The following is a 26,150-nucleotide window of genomic DNA, read 5'->3' as shown; positions in this document are numbered from 1 at the left end:
GTTTTTCTACTCCTCTCATGAGCCCAAACAAGTCTCTAAAAGCATGAGTTTGCAACTACTTTACTTTTGGAGAAAATTCAAAACATTCACTATTCAATAGAGCCCAATAGCAAAAATCAGGTTTTGAATGAAGAATCACATTTCTTGGTAAAATCATGCAGGATTGAAATTTTTGATGGTTTTTTACTCCTCTCAACAGCCCAAACAAGTTTCTAAAAGGATGAGTTTGCAACTACTTTACTTTTGGAGAAAATTCAAAACATTCATTATTCAATAGGGCCCAAACTATCAAAAACCAGCGGTTTCAATGAACACACATTTCTTGGTAGAATCATGCAGGACTGAAATTTTTGATGTTTTTCTACTCCTCTCATGAGCCCAAACAAGTCTCTAAAAGCATGAGTTTGCAACTACTTTACATTTGGAGAAAATTCAAAACATTCATTCTTCAATAGAGCCCAATAGCAAAAACCAGCGTTTTGAATGAAGAATCACATTTCTTGGTAGAATCATGCAGGATTGAAATTTTTGATGGTTTTTTACTCCTCTCAACAGCCCAAACAAGTTTCTAAAAGGATGAGTTTGCAACTACTTTACTTTTGGAGAAAATTCAAAACATTCACTATTCAATAGAGCCCAATAGCAAAAATCAGGTTTTGAATGAAGAATCACATTTCTTGGTAAAATCATGCAGGATTGAAATGTTTGATGGTTTTTTACTCCTCTCAACAGCCCAAACAAGTTTCTAAAAGGATGAGTTTGCAACTACTTTACTTTTGGAGAAAATTCAAAACATTCATTATTCAATAGCGCCCAAACTATCAAAAACCAGCGGTTTCAATGAACACACATTTCTTGGTAGAATCATGCAGGATTGAAATTTTTGATGTTTTTCTACTCCTCTCATGAGCCCAAACAAGTCTCTAAAAGCATGAGTTTGCAACTACTTTACTTTTGGAGAAAATTCAAAACATTCATTATTCAATAGAGCCCAATAGGAAAAACCAGCGTTTTGAATGAAGAATCACATTTCTTGGTAGAATCATGCAGGATTGAAATTTTTGATGGTTTTTTACTCCTCTCAACAACCCAAACAAGTTTCTAAAAGGATGAGTTTGCAACTACTTTACTTTTGGAGAAAATTCAAAACATTCATTATTCAATAGGGCCCAAACTATCAAAAACCAGCGGTTTCAATGAACACACATTTCTTGGTAGAATCATGCAGGACTGAAATTTTTGATGTTTTTCTACTCCTCTCATGAGCCCAAACAAGTCTCTAAAAGCATGAGTTTGCAACTACTTTACTTTTGGAGAAAATTCAAAACATTCATTATTCAATAGGGCCCAAACTATCAAAAACCAGCGGTTTGAATGAACACACATTTCTTGGTAGAATCATGCAGGACTGAAATTTTTGATGTTTTTCTACTCCTCTCATGAGCCCAAACAAGTCTCTAAAAGCATGAGTTTGCAACTACTTTACTTTTGGAGAAAATTCAAAACATTCATTATTCAATAGAGCCCAATTGCAAAAACCAGCGTTTTGAATGAAGAATCACATTTCTTGGTAGAATCATGCAGGATTGAAATTTTTGATGGTTTTTTACTCCTCTCAACAGCCCAAACAAGTTTCTAAAAGGATGAGTTTGCAACTACTTTACATTTGGAGAAAATTCAAAACATTCATTATTCAATAGGGCCCAAACTATCAAAAACCAGCCGTTTCAATGAACACACATGTCTTGGTAGAATCATGCAGGACTGAAATTTTTGATGTTTTTCTACTCCTCTCATGAGCCCAAACAAGTCTCTAAAAGCATGAGTTTGCAACTACTTTACATTTGGAGAAAATTCAAAACATTCATTATTCAATAGAGCCCAATAGCAAAAACCAGCGTTTTGAATGAAGAATCACATTTCTTGGTAGAATCATGCAGGATTGAAATTTTTGATGGTTTTTTACTCCTCTCAACAGCCCAAACAAGTTTCTAAAAGGATGAGTTTGCAACTACTTTACTTTTGGAGAAAATTCAAAACATTCATTATTCAATAGGGCCCAAACTATCAAAAACCAGTGGTTTCAATGAACACACATGTCTTGGTAGAATCATGCAGGACTGAAATTTTTGATGTTTTTCTACTCATCTCATGAGCCCAAACAAGTCTCTAAAAGCATGAGTTTGCAACTACTTTACTTTTGGAGAAAATTCAAAACATTCATTATTCAATAGAGCCCAATAGCAAAAACCAGCGTTTTGAATGAAGAATCACATTTCTTGGTAGAATCATGCAGGATTGAAATTTTTGATGTTTTTCTACTCCTCTCATGAGCCCAAACAAGTCTCTAAAAGCATGAGTTTGCAACTACTTTACTTTTGGAGAAAATTCAAAACATTCATTATTCAATAGAGCCCAATAGCAAAAACCAGCGTTTTGAATGAAGAATCACATTTCTTGGTAGAATCATGCAGGATTGAAATTTTTGATGGTTTTTTACTCCTCTCAACAGCCCAAACAAGTTTCTAAAAGGATGAGTTTGCAACTACTTTACTTTTGGAGAAAATTCAAAACATTCATTATTCAATAGGGCCCAAACTATCAAAAACCAGCGGTTTCAATGAACACACATTTCTTGGTAGAATCATGCAGGACTGAAATTTTTGATGTTTTTCTACTCCTCTCATGAGCCCAAACAAGTCTCTAAAAGCATGAGTTTGCAACTACTTTACATTTGGAGAAAATTCAAAACATTCATTTTTCAATAGAGCCCAATAGCAAAAACCAGCGTTTTGAATGAAGAATCACATTTCTTGGTAGAATCATGCAGGATTGAAATTTTTGATGGTTTTTTACTCCTCTCAACAGCCCAAACAAGTCTCTAAAAGCATGAGTTTGCAACTACTTTACTTTTGGAGAAAATTCAAAACATTCATTATTCAATAGAGCCCAATAGCAAAAACCAGCGTTTTGAATGAAGAATCACATTTCTTGGTAGAATCATGCAGGACTGAAATTTTTGATGTTTTTCAGCTCCTCTCATGAGCCCAAACAAGTCTCTAAAAGCATGAGTTTGCAACTACTTTACTTTTGGAGAAAATTCAAAACATTCACTATTCAATAGAGCCCAATAGCAAAAATCAGGTTTTGAATGAAGAATCACATTTCTTGGTAAAATCATGCAGGATTGAAATTTTTGATGGTTTTTTACTCCTCTCAACAGCCCAAACAAGTTTCTAAAAGGATGAGTTTGCAACTACTTTACTTTTGGAGAAAATTCAAAACATTCATTATTCAATAGGGCCCAAACTATCAAAAACCAGCGGTTTGAATGAACACACATTTCTTGGTAGAATCATGCAGGACTGAAATTTTTGATGCTTTTCTACTCCTCTCATGAGCCCAAACAAGTCTCTAAAAGCATGAGTTTGCAACTACTTTACTTTTGGAGAAAATTCAAAACATTCATTATTCAATAGAGCCCAATAGCAAAAACCAGCGTTTTGAATGAAGAATCACATTTCTTGGTAGAATCATGCAGGATTAAAATTTTTGATGGTTTTTTACTCCTCTCAACAGCCCAAACAAGTTTCTAAAAGGATGATTTTGCAACTACTTTACTTTTGGAGAAAATTCAAAACATTCATTATTCAATAGGGCCCAAACTATCAAAAACCAGCCGTTTCAATGAACACACATGTCTTGGTAGAATCATGCAGGACTGAAATTTTTGATGTTTTTCTACTCATCTCATGAGCCCAAACAAGTCTCTAAAAGCATGAGTTTGCAACTACTTTACTTTTGGAGAAAATTCAAAACATTCATTATTCAATAGAGCCCAATAGCGAAAACCAGCGTTTTGAATGAAGAATCACATTTCTTGGTAGAATCATGCAGGATTGAAATTTTTGATGGTTTTTTACTCCTCTCAACAGCCCAAACAAGTTTCTAAAAGGATGAGTTTGCAACTACTTTACTTTTGGAGAAAATTCAAAACATTCATTATTCAATAGGGCCCAAACTATCAAAAACCAGCGGTTTCAATGAACACATTTCTTGGTAGAATCATGCAGGACTGAAATTTTTGATGTTTTTCTACTCCTCTCATGAGCCCAAACAAGTCTCTAAAAGCATGAGTTTGCAACTACTTTACTTTTGGAGAAAATTCAAAACATTCACTATTCAATAGAGCCCAATAGCAAAAATCAGGTTTTGAATGAAGAATCACATTTCTTGGTAAAATCATGCAGGATTGAAATGTTTGATGGTTTTTTACTCCTCTCAACAGCCCAAACAAGTTTCTAAAAGGATGAGTTTGCAACTACTTTACTTTTGGAGAAAATTCAAAACATTCATTATTCAATAGGGCCCAAACTATCAAAAACCAGCGGTTTGAATGAACACACATTTCTTGGTAGAATCATGCAGGACTGAAATTTTTGATGTTTTTCTACTCCTCTCATGAGCCCAAACAAGTCTCTAAAAGCATGAGTTTGCAACTACTTTACTTTTGGAGAAAATTCAAAACATTCATTATTCAATAGAGCCCAATAGCAAAAACCAGCGTTTTGAATGAAGAATCACATTTCTTGGTAGAATCATGCAGGATTGAAATTTTTGATGGTTTTTTACTCCTCTCAACAGCCCAAACAAGTTTCTAAAAGGGTGAGTTTGCAACTACTTTACTTTTGGAGAAAATTCAAAACATTCATTATTCAATAGGGCCCAAACTATCAAAAACCAGCCGTTTCATTGACCACACATGTCTTGGTAGAATCATGCAGGACTGAAATTTTTGATGTTTTTCTACTCATCTCATGAGCCCAAACAAGTCTCTAAAAGCATGAGTTTGCAACTACTTTACTTTTGGAGAAAATTCAAAACATTCATTATTCAATAGAGCCCAATAGCAAAAACCAGCGTTTTGAATGAAGAATCACATTTCTTGGTAGAATCATGCAGGATTGAAATTTTTGATGGTTTTTTACTCCTCTCAACAGCCCAAACAAGTTTCTAAAAGGATGAGTTTGCAACTACTTTACTTTTGGAGAAAATTCAAAACATTCATTATTCAATAGGGCCCAAACTATCAAAAACCAGCGGTTTCAATGAACACACATTTCTTGGTAGAATCATGCAGGACTGAAATTTTTGATGTTTTTCTACTCCTCTCATGAGCCCAAACAAGTCTCTAAAAGCATGAGTTTGCAACTACTTTACTTTTGGAGAAAATTCAAAACATTCATTATTCAATAGAGCCCAATAGCAAAAACCAGCGTTTTGAATGAAGAATCACATTTCTTGGTAGAATCATGCAGGATTGAAATTTTTGATGGTTTTTTACTCCTCTCAACAGCCCAAACAAGTTTCTAAAAGGATGAGTTTGCAACTACTTTACTTTTGGAGAAAATTCAAAACATTCATTATTCAATAGGGCCCAAACTATCAAAAACCAGCGGTTTGAATGAACACATTTCTTGGTAGAATCATGCAGGACTGAAATTTTTGATGTTTTTCTACTCCTCTCATGAGCCCAAACAAGTCTCTAAAAGCATGAGTTTGCAACTACTTTACTTTTGGAGAAAATTCAAAACATTCACTATTCAATAGAGCCCAATAGCAAAAATCAGGTTTTGAATGAAGAATCACATTTCTTGGTAAAATCATGCAGGATTGAAATGTTTGATGGTTTTTTACTCCTCTCAACAGCCCAAACAAGTTTCTAAAAGGATGAGTTTGCAACTACTTTACTTTTGGAGAAAATTCAAAACATTCATTATTCAATAGGGCCCAAACTATCAAAAACCAGCGGTTTCAATGAACACACATTTCTTGGTAGAATCATGCAGGACTGAAATTTTTGATGTTTTTCTACTCCTCTCATGAGCCCAAACAAGTCTCTAAAAGCATGAGTTTGCAACTACTTTACTTTTGGAGAAAATTCAAAACATTCATTATTCAATAGAGCCCAATAGGAAAAACCAGCGTTTTGAATGAAGAATCACATTTCTTGGTAGAATCATGCAGGATTGAAATTTTTGATGATTTTTTACTCCTCTCAACAACCCAAACAAGTTTCTAAAAGGATGAGTTTGCAACTACTTTACTTTTGGAGAAAATTCAAAACATTCATTATTCAATAGGGCCCAAACTATCAAAAACCAGCGGTTTCAATGAACACACATTTCTTGGTAGAATCATGCAGGACTGAAATTTTTGATGTTTTTCTACTCATCTCATGAGCCCAAACAAGTCTCTAAAAGCATGAGTTTGCAACTACTTTACTTTTGGAGAAAATTCAAAACATTCATTATTCAATAGAGCCCAATAGGAAAAACCAGCGTTTTGAATGAAGAATCACATTTCTTGGTAGAATCATGCAGGATTGAAATTGTTGATGGTTTTTTACTCCTCTCAACAGTCCAAACAAGTTTCTAAAAGGATGAGTTTGCAACTACTTTACTTTTGGAGAAAATTCAAAACATTCATTATTCAATAGGGCCCAAACTATCAAAAACCAGCGGTTTCAATGAACACACATTTCTTGGTAGAATCATGCAGGACTGAAATTTTTGATGTTTTTCTACTCCTCTCATGAGCCCAAACAAGTCTCTAAAAGCATGAGTTTGCAACTACTTTACATTTGGAGAAAATTCAAAACATTCATTATTCAATAGAGCCCAATAGCAAAAACCAGCGTTTTGAATGAAGAATCACATTTCTTGGTAGAATCATGCAGGATTGAAATTTTTGATGGTTTTTTACTCCTCTCAACAGCCCAAACAAGTTTCTAAAAGGATGAGTTTGCAACTACTTTACTTTTGGAGAAAATTCAAAACATTCATTATTCAATAGGGCCCAAACTATCAAAAACCAGCGGTTTCAATGAACACACATTTCTTGGTAGAATCATGCAGGACTGAAATTTTTGATGTTTTTCTACTCCTCTCATGAGCCCAAACAAGTCTCTAAAAGCATGAGTTTGCAACTACTTTACTTTTGGAGAAAATTCAAAACATTCACTATTCAATAGAACCCAATAGCAAAAATCAGGTTTTGAATGAAGAATCACATTTCTTGGTAAAATCATGCAGGATTGAAATTGTTGATGGTTTTTTACTCCTCTCAACAGTCCAAACAAGTTTCTAAAAGGATGAGTTTGCAACTACTTTACTTTTGGAGAAAATTCAAAACATTCATTATTCAATAGGGCCCAAACTATCAAAAACCAGCGGTTTCAATGAACACACATTTCTTGGTAGAATCATGCAGGACTGAAATTTTTGATGTTTTTCTACTCCTCTCATGAGCCCAAACAAGTCTCTAAAAGCATGAGTTTGCAACTACTTTACATTTGGAGAAAATTCAAAACATTCATTATTCAATAGAGCCCAATAGCAAAAACCAGCGTTTTGAATGAAGAATCACATTTCTTGGTAGAATCATGCAGGATTGAAATTTTTGATGGTTTTTTACTCCTCTCAACAGCCCAAACAAGTTTCTAAAAGGATGAGTTTGCAACTACTTTACTTTTGGAGAAAATTCAAAACATTCATTATTCAATAGGGCCCAAACTATCAAAAACCAGCGGTTTCAATGAACACACATTTCTTGGTAGAATCATGCAGGACTGAAATTTTTGATGTTTTTCTACTCCTCTCATGAGCCCAAACAAGTCTCTAAAAGCATGAGTTTGCAACTACTTTACTTTTGGAGAAAATTCAAAACATTCACTATTCAATAGAACCCAATAGCAAAAATCAGGTTTTTAATGAAGAATCACATTTCTTGGTAAAATCATGCAGGATTGAAATTGTTGATGGTTTTTTACTCCTCTCAACAGTCCAAACAAGTTTCTAAAAGGATGAGTTTGCAACTACTTTACTTTTGGAGAAAATTCAAAACATTCATTATTCAATAGGGCCCAAACTATCAAAAACCAGCGGTTTCAATGAACACACATTTCTTGGTAGAATCATGCAGGACTGAAATTTTTGATGTTTTTCTACTCCTCTCATGAGCCCAAACAAGTCTCTAAAAGCATGAGTTTGCAACTACTTTACATTTGGAGAAAATTCAAAACATTCATTATTCAATAGAGCCCAATAGCAAAAACCAGCGTTTTGAATGAAGAATCACATTTCTTGGTAGAATCATGCAGGATTGAAATTTTTGATGGTTTTTTACTCCTCTCAACAGCCCAAACAAGTTTCTAAAAGGATGAGTTTGCAACTACTTTACTTTTGGAGAAAATTCAAAACATTCATTATTCAATAGGGCCCAAACTATCAAAAACCAGTGGTTTCAATGAACACACATGTCTTGGTAGAATCATGCAGGACTGAAATTTTTGATGTTTTTCTACTCATCTAATGAGCCCAAACAAGTCTCTAAAAGCATGAGTTTGCAACTACTTTACTTTTGGAGAAAATTCAAAACATTCATTATTCAATAGAGCCCAATAGCAAAAACCAGCGTTTTGAATGAAGAATCACATTTCTTGGTAGAATCATGCAGGATTGAAATTTTTGATGGTTTTTTACTCCTCTCAACAGCCCAAACAAGTTTCTAAAAGGATGAGTTTGCAACTACTTTACTTTTGGAGAAAATTCAAAACATTCATTATTCAATAGGGCCCAAACTATCAAAAACCAGCGGTTTCAATGAACACACATTTCTTGGTAGAATCATGCAGGACTGAAATTTTTGATGTTTTTCTACTCCTCTCATGAGCCCAAACAAGTCTCTAAAAGCATGAGTTTGCAACTACTTTACTTTTGGAGAAAATTCAAAACATTCACTATTCAATAGAGCCCAATAGCAAAAATCAGGTTTTGAATGAAGAATCACATTTCTTGGTAAAATCATGCAAGATTGAAATTTTTGATGGTTTTTTACTCCTCTCAACAGCCCAAACAAGTTTCTAAAAGGATGAGTTTGCAACTACTTTACTTTTGGAGAAAATTCAAAACATTCCTTATTCAATAGGGCCCAAACTATCAAAAACCAGCGGTTTGAATGAACACACATTTCTTGGTAGAATCATGCAGGACTGAAATTTTTGATGTTTTTCTACTCCTCTCATGAGCCCAAACAAGTCTCTAAAAGCATGAGTTTGCAACTACTTTACTTTTGGAGAAAATTCAAAACATTCATTATTCAATAGAGCCCAATAGCAAAAACCAGCGTTTTGAATGAAGAATCACATTTCTTGGTAGAATCATGCAGGATTGAAATTTTTGATGGTTTTTTACTCCTCTCAACAGCCCAAACAAGTTTCTAAAAGGGTGAATTTGCAACTACTTTACTTTTGGAGAAAATTCAAAACATTCATTATTCAATAGGGCCCAAACTATCAAAAACCAGCCGTTTCATTGAACACACATGTCTTGGTAGAATCATGCAGGACTGAAATTTTTGATGTTTTTCTACTCACCTCATGAGCCCAAACAAGTCTCTAAAAGCATGAGTTTGCAACTACTTTACTTTTGGAGAAAATTCAAAACATTCATTATTCAATAGAGCCCAATAGCAAAAACCAGCGTTTTGAATGAAGAATCACATTTCTTGGTAGAATCATGCAGGATTGAAATTTTTGATGGTTTTTTACTCCTCTCAACAGCCCAAACAAGTTTCTAAAAGGATGAGTTTGCAACTACTTTACTTTTGGAGAAAATTCAAAACATTCATTATTCAATAGGGCCCAAACTATCAAAAACCAGCGGTTTGAATGAACACACATTTCTTGGTAGAATCATGCAGGACTGAAATTTTTGATGCTTTTCTACTCCTCTCATGAGCCCAAACAAGTCTCTAAAAGCATGAGTTTGCAACTACTTTACTTTTGGAGAAAATTCAAAACATTCATTATTCAATAGAGCCCAATAGCAAAAACCAGCGTTTTGAATGAAGAATCACATTTCTTGGTAGAATCATGCAGGATTAAAATTTTTGATGGTTTTTTACTCCTCTCAACAGCCCAAACAAGTTTCTAAAAGGATGATTTTGCAACTACTTTACTTTTGGAGAAAATTCAAAACATTCATTATTCAATAGGGCCCAAACTATCAAAAAACAGCCGTTTCAATGAACACACATGTCTTGGTAGAATCATGCAGGACTGAAATTTTTGATGTTTTTCTACTCATCTCATGAGCCCAAACAAGTCTCTAAAAGCATGAGTTTGCAACTACTTTACTTTTGGAGAAAATTCAAAACATTCATTATTCAATAGAGCCCAATAGCGAAAACCAGCGTTTTGAATGAAGAATCACATTTCTTGGTAGAATCATGCAGGATTGAAATTTTTGATGGTTTTTTACTCCTCTCAACAGCCCAAACAAGTTTCTAAAAGGATGAGTTTGCAACTACTTTACTTTTGGAGAAAATTCAAAACATTCATTATTCAATAGGGCCCAAACTATCAAAAACCAGCGGTTTCAATGAACACATTTCTTGGTAGAATCATGCAGGACTGAAATTTTTGATGTTTTTCTACTCCTCTCATGAGCCCAAACAAGTCTCTAAAAGCATGAGTTTGCAACTACTTTACTTTTGGAGAAAATTCAAAACATTCACTATTCAATAGAGCCCAATAGCAAAAATCAGGTTTTGAATGAAGAATCACATTTCTTGGTAAAATCATGCAGGATTGAAATGTTTGATGGTTTTTTACTCCTCTCAACAGCCCAAACAAGTTTCTAAAAGGATGAGTTTGCAACTACTTTACTTTTGGAGAAAATTCAAAACATTCATTATTCAATAGGGCCCAAACTATCAAAAACCAGCGGTTTGAATGAACACACATTTCTTGGTAGAATCATGCAGGACTGAAATTTTTGATGTTTTTCTACTCCTCTCATGAGCCCAAACAAGTCTCTAAAAGCATGAGTTTGCAACTACTTTACTTTTGGAGAAAATTCAAAACATTCATTATTCAATAGAGCCCAATAGGAAAAACCAGCGTTTTGAATGAAGAATCACATTTCTTGGTAGAATCATGCAGGATTGAAATTTTTGATGGTTTTTTACTCCTCTCAACAACCCAAACAAGTTTCTAAAAGGATGAGTTTGCAACTACTTTACTTTTGGAGAAAATTCAAAACATTCATTATTCAATAGGGCCCAAACTATCAAAAACCAGCGGTTTCAATGAACACACATTTCTTGGTAGAATCATGCAGGACTGAAATTTTTGATGTTTTTCTACTCCTCTCATGAGCCCAAACAAGTCTCTAAAAGCATGAGTTTGCAACTACTTTACTTTTGGAGAAAATTCAAAACATTCATTATTCAATAGGGCCCAAACTATCAAAAACCAGCGGTTTGAATGAACACACATTTCTTGGTAGAATCATGCAGGACTGAAATTTTTGATGTTTTTCTACTCCTCTCATGAGCCCAAACAAGTCTCTAAAAGCATGAGTTTGCAACTACTTTACTTTTGGAGAAAATTCAAAACATTCATTATTCAATAGAGCCCAATTGCAAAAACCAGCGTTTTGAATGAAGAATCACATTTCTTGGTAGAATCATGCAGGATTGAAATTTTTGATGGTTTTTTACTCCTCTCAACAGCCCAAACAAGTTTCTAAAAGGATGAGTTTGCAACTACTTTACTTTTGGAGAAAATTCAAAACATTCATTATTCAATAGGGCCCAAACTATCAAAAACCAGCCGTTTCAATGAACACACATGTCTTGGTAGAATCATGCAGGACTGAAATTTTTGATGTTTTTCTACTCATCTCATGAGCCCAAACAAGTCTCTAAAAGCATGAGTTTGCAACTACTTTACTTTTGGAGAAAATTCAAAACATTCATTATTCAATAGAGCCCAATAGCAAAAACCAGCGTTTTGAATGAAGAATCACATTTCTTGGTAGAATCATGCAGGATTGAAATTTTTGATGGTTTTTTACTCCTCTCAACAGCCCAAACAAGTTTCTAAAAGGATGAGTTTGCAACTACTTTACTTTTGGAGAAAATTCAAAACATTCATTATTCAATAGGGCCCAAACTATCAAAAACCAGCGGTTTCAATGAACACACATTTCTTGGTAGAATCATGCAGGACTGAAATTTTTGATGTTTTTCTACTCCTCTCATGAGCCCAAACAAGTCTCTAAAAGCATGAGTTTGCAACTACTTTACTTTTGGAGAAAATTCAAAACATTCACTATTCAATAGAGCCCAATAGCAAAAATCAGGTTTTGAATGAAGAATCACATTTCTTGGTAAAATCATGCAGGATTGAAATTTTTGATGGTTTTTTACTCCTCTCAACAGTCCAAACAAGTTTCTAAAAGGATGAGTTTGCAACTACTTTACTTTTGGAGAAAATTCAAAACATTCATTATTCAATAGGGCCCAAACTATCAAAAACCAGCGGTTTCAATGAACACACATTTCTTGGTAGAATCATGCAGGGCTGAAATTTTTGATGTTTTTCTACTCCTCTCATGAGCCCAAACAAAAAAGCATGAGTTTGCAACTACTTTACATTTGGAGAAAATTCAAAACATTCATTATTCAATAGAGCCCAATAGCAAAAACCAGCGTTTTGAATGAAGAATCACATTTCTTGGTAGAATCATGCAGGATTGAAATTTTTGATGGTTTTTTACTCCTCTCAACAGCCCAAACAAGTTTCTAAAAGGATGAGTTTGCAACTACTTTACTTTTGGAGAAAATTCAAAACATTCATTATTCAATAGGGCCCAAACTATCAAAAACCAGTGGTTTCAGTGAACACACATGTCTTGGTAGAATCATGCAGGACTGAAATTTTTGATGTTTTTCTACTCATCTCATGAGCCCAAACAAGTCTCTAAAAGCATGAGTTTGCAACTACTTTACTTTTGGAGAAAATTCAAAACATTCATTATTCAATAGAGCCCAATAGCAAAAACCAGCGTTTTGAATGAAGAATCACATTTCTTGGTAGAATCATGCAGGATTGAAATTTTTGATGGTTTTTTACTCCTCTCAACAGCCCAAACAAGTTTCTAAAAGGATGAGTTTGCAACTACTTTACTTTTGGAGAAAATTCAAAACATTCATTATTCAATAGGGCCCAAACTATCAAAAACCAGCGGTTTCAATGAACACACATTTCTTGGTAGAATCATGCAGGACTGAAATTTTTGATGTTTTTCTACTCCTCTCATGAGCCCAAACAAGTCTCTAAAAGCATGAGTTTGCAACTACTTTACTTTTGGAGAAAATTCAAAACATTCACTATTCAATAGAGCCCAATAGCAAAAATCAGGTTTTGAATGAAGAATCACATTTCTTGGTAAAATCATGCAGGATTGAAATTTTTGATGGTTTTTTACTCCTCTCAACAGCCCAAACAAGTTTCTAAAAGGATGAGTTTGCAACTACTTTACTTTTGGAGAAAATTCAAAACATTCATTATTCAATAGGGCCCAAACTATCAAAAACCAGCGGTTTCAATGAACACACATTTCTTGGTAGAATCATGCAGGACTGAAATTTTTGATGTTTTTCTACTCCTCTCATGAGCCCAAACAAGTCTCTAAAAGCATGAGTTTGCAACTACTTTACATTTGGAGAAAATTCAAAACATTCATTCTTCAATAGAGCCCAATAGCAAAAACCAGCGTTTTGAATGAAGAATCACATTTCTTGGTAGAATCATGCAGGATTGAAATTTTTGATGGTTTTTTACTCCTCTCAACAGCCCAAACAAGTTTCTAAAAGGATGAGTTTGCAACTACTTTACTTTTGGAGAAAATTCAAAACATTCACTATTCAATAGAGCCCAATAGCAAAAATCAGGTTTTGAATGAAGAATCACATTTCTTGGTAAAATCATGCAGGATTGAAATGTTTGATGGTTTTTTACTCCTCTCAACAGCCCAAACAAGTTTCTAAAAGGATGAGTTTGCAACTACTTTACTTTTGGAGAAAATTCAAAACATTCATTATTCAATAGCGCCCAAACTATCAAAAACCAGCGGTTTCAATGAACACACATTTCTTGGTAGAATCATGCAGGATTGAAATTTTTGATGTTTTTCTACTCCTCTCATGAGCCCAAACAAGTCTCTAAAAGCATGAGTTTGCAACTACTTTACTTTTGGAGAAAATTCAAAACATTCATTATTCAATAGAGCCCAATTGCAAAAACCAGCGTTTTGAATGAAGAATCACATTTCTTGGTAGAATCATGCAGGATTGAAATTTTTGATGGTTTTTTACTCCTCTCAACAGCCCAAACAAGTTTCTAAAAGGATGAGTTTGCAACTACTTTACTTTTGGAGAAAATTCAAAACATTCATTATTCAATAGGGCCCAAACTATCAAAAACCAGCCGTTTCAATGAACACACATGTCTTGGTAGAATCATGCAGGACTGAAATTTTTGATGTTTTTCTACTCCTCTCATGAGCCCAAACAAGTCTCTAAAAGCATGAGTTTGCAACTACTTTACATTTGGAGAAAATTCAAAACATTCATTATTCAATAGAGCCCAATAGCAAAAACCAGCGTTTTGAATGAAGAATCACATTTCTTGGTAGAATCATGCAGGATTGAAATTTTTGATGGTTTTTTACTCCTCTCAACAGCCCAAACAAGTTTCTAAAAGGATGAGTTTGCAACTACTTTACTTTTGGAGAAAATTCAAAACATTCATTATTCAATAGGGCCCAAACTATCAAAAACCAGTGGTTTCAATGAACACACATGTCTTGGTAGAATCATGCAGGACTGAAATTTTTGATGTTTTTCTACTCATCTCATGAGCCCAAACAAGTCTCTAAAAGCATGAGTTTGCAACTACTTTACTTTTGGAGAAAATTCAAAACATTCATTATTCAATAGAGCCCAATAGCAAAAACCAGCGTTTTGAATGAAGAATCACATTTCTTGGTAGAATCATGCAGGATTGAAATTTTTGATGTTTTTCTACTCCTATCATGAGCCCAAACAAGTCTCTAAAAGCATGAGTTTGCAACTACTTTACTTTTGGAGAAAATTCAAAACATTCATTATTCAATAGAGCCCAATAGCAAAAACCAGCGTTTTGAATGAAGAATCACATTTCTTGGTAGAATCATGCAGGATTGAAATTTTTGATGGTTTTTTACTCCTCTCAACAGCCCAAACAAGTTTCTAAAAGGATGAGTTTGCAACTACTTTACTTTTGGAGAAAATTCAAAACATTCATTATTCAATAGGGCCCAAACTATCAAAAACCAGCGGTTTCAATGAACACACATTTCTTGGTAGAATCATGCAGGACTGAAATTTTTGATGTTTTTCTACTCCTCTCATGAGCCCAAACAAGTCTCTAAAAGCATGAGTTTGCAACTACTTTACATTTGGAGAAAATTCAAAACATTCATTATTCAATAGAGCCCAATAGCAAAAACCAGCGTTTTGAATGAAGAATCACATTTCTTGGTAGAATCATGCAGGATTGAAATTTTTGATGGTTTTTTACTCCTCTCAACAGCCCAAACAAGTTTCTAAAAGGATGAGTTTGCAACTACTTTACTTTTGGAGAAAATTCAAAACATTCATTATTCAATAGGGCCCAAACTATCAAAAACCAGTGGTTTCAATGAACACACATGTCTTGGTAGAATCATGCAGGACTGAAATTTTTGATGTTTTTCTACTCATCTCATGAGCCCAAACAAGTCTCTAAAAGCATGAGTTTGCAACTACTTTACTTTTGGAGAAAATTCAAAACATTCATTATTCAATAGAGCCCAATAGCAAAAACCAGCGTTTTGAATGAAGAATCACATTTCTTGGTAGAATCATGCAGGATTGAAATTTTTGATGGTTTTTTACTCCTCTCAACAGCCCAAACAAGTCTCTAAAAGCATGAGTTTGCAACTACTTTACTTTTGGAGAAAATTCAAAACATTCATTATTCAATAGAGCCCAATAGCAAAAACCAGCGTTTTGAATGAAGAATCACATTTCTTGGTAGAATCATGCAGGATTGAAATTTTTGATGGTTTTTTACTCCTCTCAACAGCCCAAACAAGTTTCTAAAAGGATGAGTTTGCAACTACTTTACTTTTGGAGAAAATTCAAAACATTCATTATTCAATAGGGCCCAAACTATCAAAAACCAGCGGTTTCAATGAACACACATTTCTTGGTAGAATCATGCAGGACTGAAATTTTTGATGTTTTTCTACTCCTCTCATGAGCCCAAACAAGTCTCTAAAAGCATGAGTTTGCAACTACTTTACTTTTGGAGAAAATTCAAAACATTCACTATTCAATAGAGCCCAATAGCAAAAATCAGGTTTTGAATGAAGAATCACATTTCTTGGTAAAATCATGCAGGATTGAAATTTTTGATGGTTTTTTACTCCTCTCAACAGCCCAAACAAGTTTCTAAAAGGATGAGTTTGCAACTACTTTACTTTTGGAGAAAATTCAAAACATTCATTATTCAATAGGGCCCAAACTATCAAAAACCAGCCGTTTCAATGAACACACATTTCTTGGTAGAATCATGCAGGACTGAAATTTTTGATGTTTTTCTACTCCTCTCATGAGCCCAAACAAGTCTCTAAAAGCATGAGTTTGCAACTACTTTACATTTGGAGAAAATTCAAAACATTCATTATTCAATAGAGCCCAATAGCAAAAACCAGCGTTTTGAATGAAGAATCACATTTCTTGGTAGAATCATGCAGGATTGAAATTTTTGATGGTTTTTTACTCCTCTCAACAGCCCAAACAAGTTTCTAAAAGGATGAGTTTGCAACTACTTTACTTTTGGAGAAAATTCAAAACATTCATTATTCAATAGGGCCCAAACTATCAAAAACCAGTGGTTTCAATGAACACACATGTCTTGGTAGAATCATGCAGGACTGAAATTTTTGATGTTTTTCTACTCATCTCATGAGCCCAAACAAGTCTCTAAAAGCATGAGTTTGCAACTACTTTACTTTTGGAGAAAATTCAAAACATTCATTATTCAATAGAGCCCAATAGCAAAAACCAGCGTTTTGAATGAAGAATCACATTTCTTGGTAGAATCATGCAGGATTGAAATTTTTGATGGTTTTTTACTCCTCTCAACAGCCCAAACAAGTTTCTAAAAGGATGAGTTTGCAACTACTTTACTTTTGGAGAAAATTCAAAACATTCATTATTCAATAGGGCCCAAACTATCAAAAACCAGCGGTTTCAATGAACACACATTTCTTGGTAGAATCATGCAGGACTGAAATTTTTGATGTTTTTCTACTCCTCTCATGAGCCCAAACAAGTCTCTAAAAGCATGAGTTTGCAACTACTTTACTTTTGGAGAAAATTCAAAACATTCACTATTCAATAGAGCCCAATAGCAAAAATCAGGTTTTGAATGAAGAATCACATTTCTTGGTAAAATCATGCAGGATTGAAATTTTTGATGGTTTTTTACTCCTCTCAACAGCCCAAACAAGTTTCTAAAAGGATGAGTTTGCAACTACTTTACTTTTGGAGAAAATTCAAAACATTCCTTATTCAATAGGGCCCAAACTATCAAAAACCAGCGGTTTGAATGAACACACATTTCTTGGTAGAATCATGCAGGACTGAAATTTTTGATGTTTTTCTACTCCTCTCATGAGCCCAAACAAGTCTCTAAAAGCATGAGTTTGCAACTACTTTACTTTTGGAGAAAATTCAAAACATTCATTATTCAATAGAGCCCAATAGCAAAAACCAGCGTTTTGAATGAAGAATCACATTTCTTGGTAGAATCATGCAGGATTGAAATTTTTGATGGTTTTTTACTCCTCTCAACAGCCCAAACAAGTTTCTAAAAGGGTGAGTTTGCAACTACTTTACTTTTGGAGAAAATTCAAAACATTCATTATTCAATAGGGCCCAAACTATCAAAAACCAGCCGTTTCATTGAACACACATGTCTTGGTAGAATCATGCAGGACTGAAATTTTTGATGTTTTTCTACTCATCTCATGAGCCCAAACAAGTCTCTAAAAGCATGAGTTTGCAACTACTTTACTTTTGGAGAAAATTCAAAACATTCATTATTCAATAGAGCCCAATAGCAAAAACCAGCGTTTTGAATGAAGAATCACATTTCTTGGTAGAATCATGCAGGATTGAAATTTTTGATGGTTTTTTACTCCTCTCAACAGCCCAAACAAGTTTCTAAAAGGATGAGTTTGCAACTACTTTACTTTTGGAGAAAATTCAAAACATTCATTATTCAATAGGGCCCAAACTATCAAAAACCAGCGGTTTCAATGAACACACATTTCTTGGTAGAATCATGCAGGACTGAAATTTTTGATGTTTTTCTACTCCTCTCATGAGCCCAAACAAGTCTCTAAAAGCATGAGTTTGCAACTACTTTACTTTTGGAGAAAATTCAAAACATTCATTATTCAATAGAGCCCAATAGCAAAAACCAGCGTTTTGAATGAAGAATCACATTTCTTGGTAGAATCATGCAGGATTGAAATTTTTGATGGTTTTTTACTCCTCTCAACAGCCCAAACAAGTTTCTAAAAGGATGAGTTTGCAACTACTTTACTTTTGGAGAAAATTCAAAACATTCATTATTCAATAGGGCCCAAACTATCAAAAACCAGCGGTTTGAATGAACACATTTCTTGGTAGAATCATGCAGGACTGAAATTTTTGATGTTTTTCTACTCCTCTCATGAGCCCAAACAAGTCTCTAAAAGCATGAGTTTGCAACTACTTTACTTTTGGAGAAAATTCAAAACATTCACTATTCAATAGAGCCCAATAGCAAAAATCAGGTTTTGAATGAAGAATCACATTTCTTGGTAAAATCATGCAGGATTGAAATTTTTGATGGTTTTTTACTCCTCTCAACAGCCCAAACAAGTTTCTAAAAGGATGAGTTTGCAACTACTTTACTTTTGGAGAAAATTCAAAACATTCATTATTCAATAGGGCCCAAACTATCAAAAACCAGCGGTTTGAATGAACACACATTTCTTGGTAGAATCATGCAGGACAGAAATTTTTGATGCTTTTCTACTCCTCTCATGAGCCCAAACAAGTCTCTAAAAGCATGAGTTTGCAACTACTTTACTTTTGGAGAAAATTCAAAACATTCATTATTCAATAGAGCCCAATAGCAAAAACCAGCGTTTTGAATGAAGAATCACATTTCTTGGTAGAATCATGCAGGATTAAAATTTTTGATGGTTTTTTACTCCTCTCAACAGCCCAAACAAGTTTCTAAAAGGATGATTTTGCAACTACTTTACTTTTGGAGAAAATTCAAAACATTCATTATTCAATAGGGCCCAAACTATCAAAAAACAGCCGTTTCAATGAACACACATGTCTTGGTAGAATCATGCAGGACTGAAATTTTTGATGTTTTTCTACTCATCTCATGAGCCCAAACAAGTCTCTAAAAGCATGAGTTTGCAACTACTTTACTTTTGGAGAAAATTCAAAACATTCATTATTCAATAGAGCCCAATAGCGAAAACCAGCGTTTTGAATGAAGAATCACATTTCTTGGTAGAATCATGCAGGATTGAAATTTTTGATGGTTTTTTACTCCTCTCAACAGCCCAAACAAGTTTCTAAAAGGATGAGTTTGCAACTACTTTACTTTTGGAGAAAATTCAAAACATTCATTATTCAATAGGGCCCAAACTATCAAAAACCAGCGGTTTCAATGAACAAATTTCTTGGTAGAATCATGCAGGACTGAAATTTTTGATGTTTTTCTACTCCTCTCATGAGCCCAAACAAGTCTCTAAAAGCATGAGTTTGCAACTACTTTACTTTTGGAGAAAATTCAAAACATTCATTATTCAATAGAGCCCAATAGGAAAAACCAGCGTTTTGAATGAAGAATCACATTTCTTGGTAGAATCATGCAGGATTGAAATTTTTGATGGTTTTTTACTCCTCTCAACAACCCAAACAAGTTTCTAAAAGGATGAGTTTGCAACTACTTTACTTTTGGAGAAAATTCAAAACATTCATTATTCAATAGGGCCCAAACTATCAAAAACCAGCGGTTTCAATGAACACACATTTCTTGGTAGAATCATGCAGGACTGAAATTTTTGATGTTTTTCTACTCCTCTCATGAGCCCAAACAAGTCTCTAAAAGCATGAGTTTGCAACTACTTTACTTTTGGAGAAAATTCAAAACATTCACTATTCAATAGAGCCCAATAGCAAAAATCAGGTTTTGAATGAAGAATCACATTTCTTGGTAGAATCATGCAGGACTGAAATTTTTGATGTTTTTCTACTCCTCTCATGAGCCCAAACAAGTCTCTAAAAGCATGAGTTTGCAACTACTTTACTTTTGGAGAAAATTCAAAACATTCATTATTCAATAGAGCCCAATAGCAAAAACCAGCGTTTTGAATGAAGAATCACATTTCTTGGTAGAATCATGCAGGATTGAAATTTTTGATGGTTTTTTACTCCTCTCAACAGCCCAAACAAGTTTCTAAAAGGATGAGTTTGCAACTACTTTACTTTTGGAGAAAATTCAAAACATTCATTATTCAATAGGGCCCAAACTATCAAAAACCAGCGGTTTGAATGAACACATTTCTTGGTAGAATCATGCAGGACTGAAATTTTTGATGTTTTTCTACTCCTCTCATGAGCCCAAACAAGTCTCTAAAAGCATGAGTTTGCAACTACTTTACTTTTGGAGAAAATTCAAAACATTCACTATTCAATAGAGCCCAATAGCAAAAATCAGGTTTTGAATGAAGAATCACATTTCTTGGTAAAATCATGCAGGATTGAAATTTTTGATGGTTTTTTACTCCTCTCAACAGCCCAAACAAGTTTCTAAAAGGATGAGTTTGCAACTACTTTACTTTTGGAGAAAATTCAAAACATTCATTATTCAATAGGGCCCAAACTATCAAAAACCAGCGGTTTGAATGAACACACATTTCTTGGTAGAATCATGCAGGACAGAAATTTTTGATGCTTTTCTACTCCTCTCATGAGCCCAAACAAGTCTCTAAAAGCATGAGTTTGCAACTACTTTACTTTTGGAGAAAATTCAAAACATTCATTATTCAATAGAGCCCAATAGCAAAAACCAGCGTTTTGAATGAAGAATCACATTTCTTGGTAGAATCATGCAGGATTAAAATTTTTGATGGTTTTTTACTCCTCTCAACAGCCCAAACAAGTTTCTAAAAGGATGATTTTGCAACTACTTTACTTTTGGAGAAAATTCAAAACATTCATTATTCAATAGGGCCCAAACTATCAAAAAACAGCCGTTTCAATGAACACACATGTCTTGGTAGAATCATGCAGGACTGAAATTTTTGATGTTTTTCTACTCATCTCATGAGCCCAAACAAGTCTCTAAAAGCATGAGTTTGCAACTACTTTACTTTTGGAGAAAATTCAAAACATTCATTATTCAATAGAGCCCAATAGCGAAAACCAGCGTTTTGAATGAAGAATCACATTTCTTGGTAGAATCATGCAGGATTGAAATTTTTGATGGTTTTTTACTCCTCTCAACAGCCCAAACAAGTTTCTAAAAGGATGAGTTTGCAACTACTTTACTTTTGGAGAAAATTCAAAACATTCATTATTCAATAGGGCCCAAACTATCAAAAACCAGCGGTTTCAATGAACACATTTCTTGGTAGAATCATGCAGGACTGAAATTTTTGATGTTTTTCTACTCCTCTCATGAGCCCAAACAAGTCTCTAAAAGCATGAGTTTGCAACTACTTTACTTTTGGAGAAAATTCAAAACATTCATTATTCAATAGAGCCCAATAGGAAAAACCAGCGTTTTGAATGAAGAATCACATTTCTTGGTAGAATCATGCAGGATTGAAATTTTTGATGGTTTTTTACTCCTCTCAACAACCCAAACAAGTTTCTAAAAGGATGAGTTTGCAACTACTTTACTTTTGGAGAAAATTCAAAACATTCATTATTCAATAGGGCCCAAACTATCAAAAACCAGCGGTTTCAATGAACACACATTTCTTGGTAGAATCATGCAGGACTGAAATTTTTGATGTTTTTCTACTCCTCTCATGAGCCCAAACAAGTCTCTAAAAGCATGAGTTTGCAACTACTTTACTTTTGGAGAAAATTCAAAACATTCACTATTCAATAGAGCCCAATAGCAAAAATCAGGTTTTGAATGAAGAATCACATTTCTTGGTAGAATCATGCAGGACTGAAATTTTTGATGTTTTTCTACTCCTCTCATGAGCCCAAACAAGTCTCTAAAAGCATGAGTTTGCAACTACTTTACTTTTGGAGAAAATTCAAAACATTCATTATTCAATAGAGCCCAAACTATCAAAAACCAGTGGTTTCAATGAACACACATGTCTTGGTAGAATCATGCAGGACTGAAATTTTTGATGTTTTTCTACTCATCTCATGAGCCCAAACAAGTCTCTAAAAGCATGAGTTTGCAACTACTTTACTTTTGGAGAAAATTCAAAACATTCATTATTCAATAGAGCCCAATAGCAAAAACCAGCGTTTTGAATGAAGAATCACATTTCTTGGTAGAATCATGCAGGATTGAAATTTTTGATGGTTTTTTACTCCTCTCAACAGCCCAAACAAGTCTCTAAAAGCATGAGTTTGCAACTACTTTACTTTTGGAGAAAATTCAAAACATTCATTATTCAATAGAGCCCAATAGCAAAAACCAGCGTTTTGAATGAAGAATCACATTTCTTGGTAGAATCATGCAGGATTGAAATTTTTGATGGTTTTTTACTCCTCTCAACAGCCCAAACAAGTTTCTAAAAGGATGAGTTTGCAACTACTTTACTTTTGGAGAAAATTCAAAACATTCATTATTCAATAGGGCCCAAACTATCAAAAACCAGCGGTTTGAATGAACACATTTCTTGGTAGAATCATGCAGGACTGAAATTTTTGATGTTTTTCTACTCCTCTCATGAGCCCAAACAAGTCTCTAAAAGCATGAGTTTGCAACTACTTTACTTTTGGAGAAAATTCAAAACATTCACTATTCAATAGAGCCCAATAGCAAAAATCAGGTTTTGAATGAAGAATCACATTTCTTGGTAAAATCATGCAGGATTGAAATTTTTGATGGTTTTTTACTCCTCTCAACAGCCCAAACAAGTTTCTAAAAGGATGAGTTTGCAACTACTTTACTTTTGGAGAAAATTCAAAACATTCATTATTCAATAGGGCCCAAACTATCAAAAACCAGCGGTTTGAATGAACACACATTTCTTGGTAGAATCATGCAGGACAGAAATTTTTGATGCTTTTCTACTCCTCTCATGAGCCCAAACAAGTCTCTAAAAGCATGAGTTTGCAACTACTTTACTTTTGGAGAAAATTCAAAACATTCATTATTCAATAGAGCCCAATAGCAAAAACCAGCGTTTTGAATGAAGAATCACATTTCTTGGTAGAATCATGCAGGATTAAAATTTTTGATGGTTTTTTACTCCTCTCAACAGCCCAAACAAGTTTCTAAAAGGATGATTTTGCAACTACTTTACTTTTGGAGAAAATTCAAAACATTCATTATTCAATAGGGCCCAAACTATCAAAAAACAGCCGTTTCAATGAACACACATGTCTTGGTAGAATCATGCAGGACTGAAATTTTTGATGTTTTTCTACTCATCTCATGAGCCCAAACAAGTCTCTAAAAGCATGAGTTTGCAACTACTTTACTTTTGGAGAAAATTCAAAACATTCATTATTCAATAGAGCCCAATAGCGAAAACCAGCGTTTTGAATGAAGAATCACATTTCTTGGTAGAATCATGCAGGATTGAAATTTTTGATGGTTTTTTACTCCTCTCAACAGCCCAAACAAGTTTCTAAAAGGATGAGTTTGCAACTACTTTACTTTTGGAGAAAATTCAAAACATTCATTATTCAATAGGGCCCAAACTATCAAAAACCAGCGGTTTCAATGAACACATTTCTTGGTAGAATCATGCAGGACTGAAATTTTTGATGTTTTTCTACTCCTCTCATGAGCCCAAACAAGTCTCTAAAAGCATGAGTTTGCAACTACTTTACTTTTGGAGAAAATTCAAAACATTCATTATTCAATAGAGCCCAATAGGAAAAACCAGCGTTTTGAATGAAGAATCACATTTCTTGGTAGAATCATGCAGGATTGAAATTTTTGATGGTTTTTTACTCCTCTCAACAACCCAAACAAGTTTCTAAAAGGATGAGTTTGCAACTACTTTACTTTTGGAGAAAATTCAAAACATTCATTATTCAATAGGGCCCAAACTATCAAAAACCAGCGGTTTCAATGAACACACATTTCTTGGTAGAATCATGCAGGACTGAAATTTTTGATGTTTTTCTACTCCTCTCATGAGCCCAAACAAGTCTCTAAAAGCATGAGTTTGCAACTACTTTACTTTTGGAGAAAATTCAAAACATTCACTATTCAATAGAGCCCAATAGCAAAAATCAGGTTTTGAATGAAGAATCACATTTCTTGGTAGAATCATGCAGGACTGAAATTTTTGATGTTTTTCTACTCCTCTCATGAGCCCAAACAAGTCTCTAAAAGCATGAGTTTGCAACTACTTTACTTTTGGAGAAAATTCAAAACATTCATTATTCAATAGAGCCCAATAGCAAAAACCAGCGTTTTGAATGAAGAATCACATTTCTTGGTAGAATCATGCAGGATTGAAATTTTTGATGGTTTTTTACTCCTCTCAACAGCCCAAACAAGTTTCTAAAAGGATGAGTTTGCAACTACTTTACTTTTGGAGAAAATTCAAAACATTCATTATTCAATAGGGCCCAAACTATCAAAAACCAGCGGTTTGAATGAACACATTTCTTGGTAGAATCATGCAGGACTGAAATTTTTGATGTTTTTCTACTCCTCTCATGAGCCCAAACAAGTCTCTAAAAGCATGAGTTTGCAACTACTTTACTTTTGGAGAAAATTCAAAACATTCACTATTCAATAGAGCCCAATAGCAAAAATCAGGTTTTGAATGAAGAATCACATTTCTTGGTAAAATCATGCAGGATTGAAATTTTTGATGGTTTTTTACTCCTCTCAACAGCCCAAACAAGTTTCTAAAAGGATGAGTTTGCAACTACTTTACTTTTGGAGAAAATTCAAAACATTCATTATTCAATAGGGCCCAAACTATCAAAAACCAGCGGTTTGAATGAACACACATTTCTTGGTAGAATCATGCAGGACAGAAATTTTTGATGCTTTTCTACTCCTCTCATGAGCCCAAACAAGTCTCTAAAAGCATGAGTTTGCAACTACTTTACTTTTGGAGAAAATTCAAAACATTCATTATTCAATAGAGCCCAATAGCAAAAACCAGCGTTTTGAATGAAGAATCACATTTCTTGGTAGAATCATGCAGGATTAAAATTTTTGATGGTTTTTTACTCCTCTCAACAGCCCAAACAAGTTTCTAAAAGGATGATTTTGCAACTACTTTACTTTTGGAGAAAATTCAAAACATTCATTATTCAATAGGGCCCAAACTATCAAAAAACAGCCGTTTCAATGAACACACATGTCTTGGTAGAATCATGCAGGACTGAAATTTTTGATGTTTTTCTACTCATCTCATGAGCCCAAACAAGTCTCTAAAAGCATGAGTTTGCAACTACTTTACTTTTGGAGAAAATTCAAAACATTCATTATTCAATAGAGCCCAATAGCGAAAACCAGCGTTTTGAATGAAGAATCACATTTCTTGGTAGAATCATGCAGGATTGAAATTTTTGATGGTTTTTTACTCCTCTCAACAGCCCAAACAAGTTTCTAAAAGGATGAGTTTGCAACTACTTTACTTTTGGAGAAAATTCAAAACATTCATTATTCAATAGGGCCCAAACTATCAAAAACCAGCGGTTTCAATGAACACATTTCTTGGTAGAATCATGCAGGACTGAAATTTTTGATGTTTTTCTACTCCTCTCATGAGCCCAAACAAGTCTCTAAAAGCATGAGTTTGCAACTACTTTACTTTTGGAGAAAATTCAAAACATTCATTATTCAATAGAGCCCAATAGGAAAAACCAGCGTTTTGAATGAAGAATCACATTTCTTGGTAGAATCATGCAGGATTGAAATTTTTGATGGTTTTTTACTCCTCTCAACAACCCAAACAAGT

This window comes from Dendrobates tinctorius, unplaced genomic scaffold (genome assembly GCF_039654945.1).
Source record: "Dendrobates tinctorius isolate UK_male_01 unplaced genomic scaffold, ASM3965494v1 ptg000188l, whole genome shotgun sequence".
NCBI classification, from domain to species: Eukaryota; Metazoa; Chordata; class Amphibia; order Anura; family Dendrobatidae; genus Dendrobates; species Dendrobates tinctorius.
This window is presented reverse-complemented; position numbering follows the sequence as displayed.